We start from the raw sequence: 7,945 nt of genomic DNA, 5'->3' as shown, positions 1-7,945 counted from the left end.
CCATCTGCACTCCTGCATTGCATAAGGCTACTATTCTGCCTTCCGAGGTTAAGCTCTACCTCCATTTGCATTTCCTGCATTGCATAAGGCTACTATTCTGCCTTCCGAGGTTAAGCGCTACCTCCATCTGCACTCCTGCATTGCATAAGGCTACTATTCTGCCTTCCGAGACTAAGCTCTATCGCCATCTGCATTTCCTGCATTGCATAAGGCTACTATTCTGCCTTCCGAGGTTAAGCTCTACCTCCATTTGCATTTCCTGCATTGCATAAGGCTACTATTCTGCCTTCCGAGACTAAGCTCTGTCTCCATCTGCATGGCTGAAATATCGCCACTTTATTTAAATCTTGCATCGGCTGAAAGATCGCCATTTTACTTACATTTTTGCATCGGCTGAAATATCGCCACTTCATTTAAATCTTGCATCGGCTGAAAGATCGCCATTTTATTTACACTTTGCATAGCTGAAATATCGCCACCTCATTTAAATCCTGCATCTGCTGAAATATCGCCACTTCATTTAAATCTTGCATCGGCTGAAAGATCGCCATTTTACTTACATTTTTGCATGGCTGAAATATCGCCACTTCATTTAAATCCTTCATCGGCTGAAAGAACGCCATTTTACTTACATTTTTTGCATGGCTGAAATATCGCCACTTCATTTAAATCCTGCACCGGCTGAAAGATCGCCATTTTATTTACATTCTTGCATCGGCTGAAAGATCACCACTTATTGCATCTCATGGGCTGAAAGATCGCCAAACTGTCCAAGGGCGTCATTGTTCGGAGGCACCATTTGCATAGCCCGAGAACGCCATGCCATGGCCTGAGGACCCCATTTTATCTTTTGCATAGCATTATTCAAAGGCATCATGGTTCGGAGGCATCATTCTCATAGCCCGAGAACATCATTTCATAGCCGGCGAATCCTTTATTATACGCTTCATGGCCCAGGACGTCATGGTCTGAGGGCGTCATCCTAACCGTCCAAAGACAACATTCATCGTCCAACGGGAACTTGCATCACGTTTAAATTTATGCACAATATATGTTCGCATTGCTCATTTGCAGGTAAACCGGCTAGCAACAGCTGTCTCAGCAGGAGCGATCCCGCTCCAGTTTCCGTAGCCTACTAGACTTTGACCATCCTTCCCAACCTGGATATCGCGTTCGTTTTTTCAAAAATCTCCATCGGCATATCCCGTCGATGGATCCCGAACTACATATGACCTGATTCCTGTAAGACCAGGGATATGTAGGCAGCTNAAGTTCATTTCTTACGGTCAAAATTGGCCATCATATCCTTTTACCCGACAACTTACTTTCATACCGTTTCCGGGGTAAAAGAGGGGCAGCTGTTGATTACCCAATTTTTTCCCATTGTAATTTTTATATTACAAAATTACTTTACAAAATAACATGTATATGCATATATAAGCATGCCCAAGGATTTTGGTACTTTTCCTAATTTTTAAAGATTTTTAAAATCAATTTATTGTCCACTTTAGCAGTACAAAAATCAGTAATTATTCCCAAAAACTATCAATTTTGGTGAATAATTTTTTTATTCTCATATTTATACCAAAATATAGTTGAGGTAATTGTTTGTATATTTTTTACAAATTTGTTTGATATTCAAAAGACTAAATTGCCTATAATTGTAATTTTAGCTTATTTTAAGATTGATAGCATTTCATAATTATAAAATTGGTTCCAGTATTTTTAAATTAATATTTTTATATGTTATTTACTGGCTCAGTACTTTTAATTTTCTTTTAAAATCATCTTTACTTTTTTTTATAAATAAAAAGGGAAAACTGGCTATTTAACATTTAGCCCCATTTCATTTCAATTGTATCCTACTTTACATTTCAATTTCAACCCTAATTGACCCAGGCCTAAGTAGACCAACCCAATTTCATTTTACCCGGCCCCGACCCAATTTAAAAATCCGCCCGGTTCCTGTTACTAATCCAGGCCGTTGATCATTTTGATCAACGGCTATAATTCCCCCTCATTTCATTCTGATAGCCGCCTTTGAAATCCTTTCGTCTCTCAAACTCTCTCAACGGTTCGTCGAAACCCTAATCGTCTCCTGCCCTTTCCAACCACCACTCCACCGGAATCCATGGCTTTTCAGGCCATGGATGGTCTATACTCACCCCCTCCACAATTAAACCTTGGATGTTCGAGGTTTCAAAGTCTGACTCCGATGGTTCTCTTTCAGATCTTCTCAGATCTTTGGTTCCATCAGGCTCTTGAGGCTTAAATATGCCGGAGCAAAGGCCGGAGATTTTCGAAGCCTTTCTCATTCTAGGGTTCATCTGAAACCCTAACTATCGAGGTTCTCTCTGATTATTTTTAGATCTGTTATATGTTTGCAATATTGCTTAAGTTTCTTAAACGTTTTCTCCGATTTTCTTTCAAAAAGTTACTTTTTTCGATTAGGGTTTCTGGAAAAGGTTCTTGAAAATGTTTCTGACTCTTCTTTTTCTTCTTTTCTTGGTGTGAATCGATCCCTGCTATGTTCTTATTTGCTCTTTTCTGACTCGCATGCTCTTTCGTGTGTTCTTATATTTGCTGTATTATGAAGTTTCCTATTGTGCTCCGTTCTGTCTCCTACTGGTTTCAATATCATGCTCTCACATGCCTATCTTATGTGTTCATTTACTGTGTTTTCCTACTGAGTTTTAGTCCTTTGTTTGCCTTTACCAAACTTTGTTCTTTCTAGATGTGTTTCATCGACTATTTCCTTAAGTTTACACTACCCCTTTATCTCCTGAACTCGTTTAAATTCCAAGCTTTTCTTGAAACTTGTTCCCTGTACTTCAAATTAGTTTCTATGTTCTATTTGCCTGCTATTGTGCTTGTATGTTTTCTCATGAGACTCTGAAAGAGGTCTCTGAGTCTGTTTCAATAGCTTGCCTTCTCATCTCTGTGTCGAATTCGAGTTTAAAAACCCTAAGATTTGGGGATTTCTTTGGCAAGTTTGATTTTGTGTTTGGACAGGGGTTCTACTTTGAAACCTTGAACTCTCAGACTCACTCCGAGTTTATGAATTGAATTTGAACTTTTTCTGCGTTTGTGATGTTGAAACTTTCTTGCTAGTCTTTCGTAATTAGCATGACATCCTTCTTGCTTGACATGTCTATCTGTTTTATAAATGAGAGCTTCTCTTTCAAAGGTTTTGCCAACTATTAATTGATTCTGAATCCCTTCAATGTTGCTTACTTGATTGAACTGATTTTTCCCTAAATTAAACTTTCCTTTACCACTTTTCTGACTCGGTTCAATCGAACAAGGCTTTCAACTTGGTTGTTTTACTGGCTGTTTTACTGATTCCCTTTCCTTGTTTTTCACAAATCAAGTACCACTAGACTTTTACCTTAAATAGTTTTTATGTATTTACCCTTTATTGTACTGCTTGGGAAAATACTCCGATTGACCCTTTCCTTAATTATCTTTACCTGTTGGAAATCAGAATCTCTTAATTGAAGGGAAATTGATTTTCAAGGTTATTTTCCTTACCTTTTCTTACTTACTTGCTGCACTATAAAAAGGGCCTTCCCTTCTATACTTTCAACAATCCTCATTCACTGATTTTCGAATCACAAACTCTCTTGCACTCTTTACTCTCTTCTGAGATCTTTTGCATTGCTTGCTCGCAATTTGGCTTACCAAAGCTTCTGCTTTTCATTTATTTTTCTGAAACTGGTATGTCCTACTTTTAATTCTAGCATCAACTCCAATGTGTTAATTTACAAGCTTTTATTCCCATGCCTACTTTACTACTTTGTAGAGTTCAACTTTAAAGTTATACTTATTGTCTTGCTATCTGTTGCTGCAATGAATCCCTATCCCCATCCCCCTTTTATGTGCTTGGGCTGTAGTTTAAGACATGGCAATATACAAAGTTATTGTCATAGATTAAAACTGGGTCCTTTGGATCCTAGCCTCTTTCAATTTCCCATACCCCCATTCCCTTATGTGTATTGAGTTAAGGTATAGCCTGGCAGCATCCAAGTTGCTGTCCAGGGCTGAACCTGACCTTCAAAAGGTCCTAACTCTTTAATTTTTAAGCTGACCGGCTGGTCAGGGGTGTGCCAGCATTCCAGTTGCTGGGCATTACCATCAGCCTGCCCTGGCTCCCCCTAATTCCTTTCATTGCACTTACACTTACTCCTAGTCTCTAAGTTCTGCCCCCTCCTATGAGACTTGCCTTGGGACCTTGCGTTCCCTCTAAACTTTGACATTTGAGGGTTGGACCTTCCACACTGCACTATGTTCTTAACTCTGCAATGATATTTGGGGTGTAAGCATTGCCTGGAATTCTTGAAGTTCCTTGGAACTTTGATACATCCCAAATAATAGAAAGGCTTCGAAAATCTGATCCTGGAAGTTGGTTTGTCTCATATTATTAGACTTTGAGTCTGGATTAGGCTGATTAGATGTAGATGTAATCACTGATGTAATTTTATTATTCCTTCTTATTTGCTTGGTCTGTAATAAGCTTTGTAAATAACTTTGTAATAACTACTAGGGTATAGTGAAAGGGGATGGGACTGAATGCATGCCAAAGGGGTAGAAATCATGTCTATAAGATATTTACTCTTTAAAATTCTGCATTTTCACATAGAAATCATGTCTATAGGATATTTACCCTTTAAAATTCTGCATCTCACATAGAAATCATGTTCATAGGATCATTGCTTTCAAACTCTGCATTTTCACGTAGATACCATGTCTATAGGATATTTACTCTTTAAAATTCCGCATCTCGCCTAGAAACCATGTTCATAGGGTTATCACTTTCAAAGTCTGCATTTTTCACATAGATACCATGCCCATAGGTTTTCTGCACTTTGTAATAATACCATAGAAATAAATCGATAATGAAGCTCTGCATATTGTATAGATAATATGCCTATAGGGCTTCCTGCACTTTGCATATACATTTGTCATTAGGCAAGCCTGCTTATAGGAGTTAAAATAACTCATTACATATAGATAACCTGCCTATAGGATCTCTGCTCAAAATCAGATATACCTAGAAAGCATGCCTATAGGAACTATCAACTTAATCAGAATCGCCACTCGTTCCTAAGTTTAAAATACGGGGCAATTTGTTTAACACTCGTAGAGCTTATAACTAATGACTTTTTGCAATCAGTTATTCCTCCGTCCTTGGATTAATAGATATCATGCCTATAGGCCCTATTTAACATACAAATAGTTAGATAATTAATCAACTGTTAGTTTTCGACAACTACATCTAAGCAGGACTAATCTTGACTCTCTATCTGGGAAATATGTGGTAAATCAATTCTTCATGCGCTAATTTTAATTAATGACCTAAACAGTATGTGCAAGACATGCTAAACAATTCGTTTCTTTAAGTGAGGAGGCCTACTTGAGCCTTTAATTGTTCTTATTTCCCCATTAACTGCTTTATGTGTTTTGTTTGTCGCCCTAGAATTTTATCCTTTTAAAACCCCTGAACAGCCAAGCTCCCTCCCTTTTAGGATTAGTAGTCCTAAACGCCTCCGGGACTGATAGGTGGGACGGGTAATAGCATGTAGTAGGTAGCGATACCATTCCGCGCTTAAATACCTTTATGGGGTGCGAAGGGTAGACATGGAGATGATGATCACATGATAACGCTATGCGTACGATTGATTACCGGTGTTGTGTGGATGATCCATGTGTTATACAAACCTAGGACCCCCTTTCCTTTATGTGACTTTGTTTAATATCAATAAAATTCTGTCTTTTCAACTACCCAAAACCCCTCTTTAATTTTACTGCATTATTGCTTTTTCCCCTAAATTTTTCTTCCTTGTTTATTCAATGTCTTGAATAATTTTCTGCATTTAGACCCTCCCTCAAACAAATTGTAGATCATCTAGATCTCGATTCCAACATACTTGTTATGTATCTATTTGTAACCCTTATGTGTGAAGTTATTTGTATACTTATTTGCATTAAAGTCACAACATAGCATGGCCGGGAACCACACTAGTGGATCTTGAGGGGTGCCTAACACCTTCCCCTCGAGATAATTTCTAGCCCTTACCCAAACTCTGGTCTTCAAACTCAAAGCTCTCAGTGTCCTAATTCACTTAATCATTAGGTGGCGACTCTTCAATTTCAAAAATCCAATTCCCACACGGGAATAGAGCTGTCTTCTCAAATGTCGTAAACCCGATTTTGCGAGAAAAGGGGGCGTCGACAAGGACATCATTTAAAATCATTACTCACCTCAATCCGGCCCGAAATGTAGCTTGCAATGTCTTTGCCCTTCGAATCGATCTCCGGATGCTCCGAATCTACCAAAATTAGAACGTAGCCATTAAATTATGCTAAAGGGATGAAGCCCACTCAAAAACATTCGAAAAACATCAAAATTACCGAATTTACCAAAACCCGGCCCCCGGGCCCACGTCTCGGAATTCGATAAATTTTACATCTTTAGATTCCTTATCTCCCCACGAGTTCATACATATCAAAAGTTCCGAAATCCGACCTCAAATGGTCCCTCAAATCCTTATTCAAAGGTCTAAGTTTCTATGCCGTAGTTTCTCAAATTTTACTCTTAATGACAGCTCTAATCCGTGAATTAACACCACAAAAACGAGTTTTCATAATCCAAAACCTTACCTCAATGATGTCTCCTTGATTTCTCTCTTCAAAATCGCCCAAAGCTCTAAAATTCGTGTTAAAAAGTGAGAAAACCTTTTGAAAATCGCGGAGGAACTAACTTATGTTTTCTGTCCAGACATTTCCGCATCTGCGGTACCGCTTCTGCGGTCAAGACCGCCTCATCTGCGGTCCTCACTTAAATCAGCATTTTCCGCATTTGCGGTTCCATATTCGCACCTGCGCCATCGCAGGTGCGGTTCTTCCAACCGCACCTGCGGTTTTCTGTCTTCCTAGCTCCCTTTCGCTTCTGCGGCTCCTCTCTCGCATATGCAGCGCCGCACCTGCGGTCCCCAATCCGCAGGTGCGGAAATACCAGATGCAGCACAATCTGCAGCTGCAACAATTCCTCAAACTCCCCGTCAACCATCCGAAATCACCCCGAGGCCCCCGGGACCTCAACCAAAAGCACAAGCATATCCCATAACCTTATTCAAACTTGTACCAATCTTCAAAACACCTCAAACAACATCAAAATCACCAAAACTCATCGAATTCAAGCCTAAAGTTCTAAATTCTTCCGCATTCCGCTTTTGATCAAAAACCCAACCAAACCACGTCCAAATGACCTGAAATTTTGCACACACATCCCAAATGACATAACCAAGCTACTGCAACTTCCGAAATTCCATTCCGACCCCTATATCAAAATCTCACCTATCAACCGGAAAACGCCAAAAACTCAATTTCGCCAATTCAAGCCTAAATCTACTCCGGACCTCCAAAACACATTTCGATCACGCCCCTAAGTCCCAAATCATCTTCCGAAGCTATCTGAACCATCAGAACTCACATCCGAGCCCTCTAACACATAAGTCAATATTCGGTTGGCTTTTCCAACTTATGCCTTCTTAAAAGAGACTAAGTGTCTCAAACCTTCTCAAAACCTTTCCGAACCCGAGCCAACCAACCCGATCACATATAAAACGGATAATTAAAGCAAATAGAAGCAGAAATGGAGAAAACGGAGCGGTAACTCATGAGACGACCGGCCGGGTCATCACATTAAGGTATTATTTCAAGGTTGGACTTAGAACTTTTAATGTTCAATAAGTTTTATAGACATTAATATTAGTAAATTAAATAATGATAACAAAAGCCCAAACTAAAATCAAGTCAATAATAATGCTAACAAAAGACGTTCAATTGAATACTACGAATGGGAATGTATTGAATATCTATTTTTTTGTTTTGCAATAATTTTGGACAAAAATGCATAACCTATTTTTATTTTTTCTTTAGCATT

This window comes from Nicotiana attenuata, unplaced genomic scaffold (assembly GCF_001879085.1).
Source record: "Nicotiana attenuata strain UT unplaced genomic scaffold, NIATTr2, whole genome shotgun sequence".
NCBI lineage: Eukaryota > Viridiplantae > Streptophyta > Magnoliopsida > Solanales > Solanaceae > Nicotiana > Nicotiana attenuata.
The sequence above is the reverse complement of the archived record's forward strand: the minus strand, read 5'-3'. Positions refer to the sequence as shown.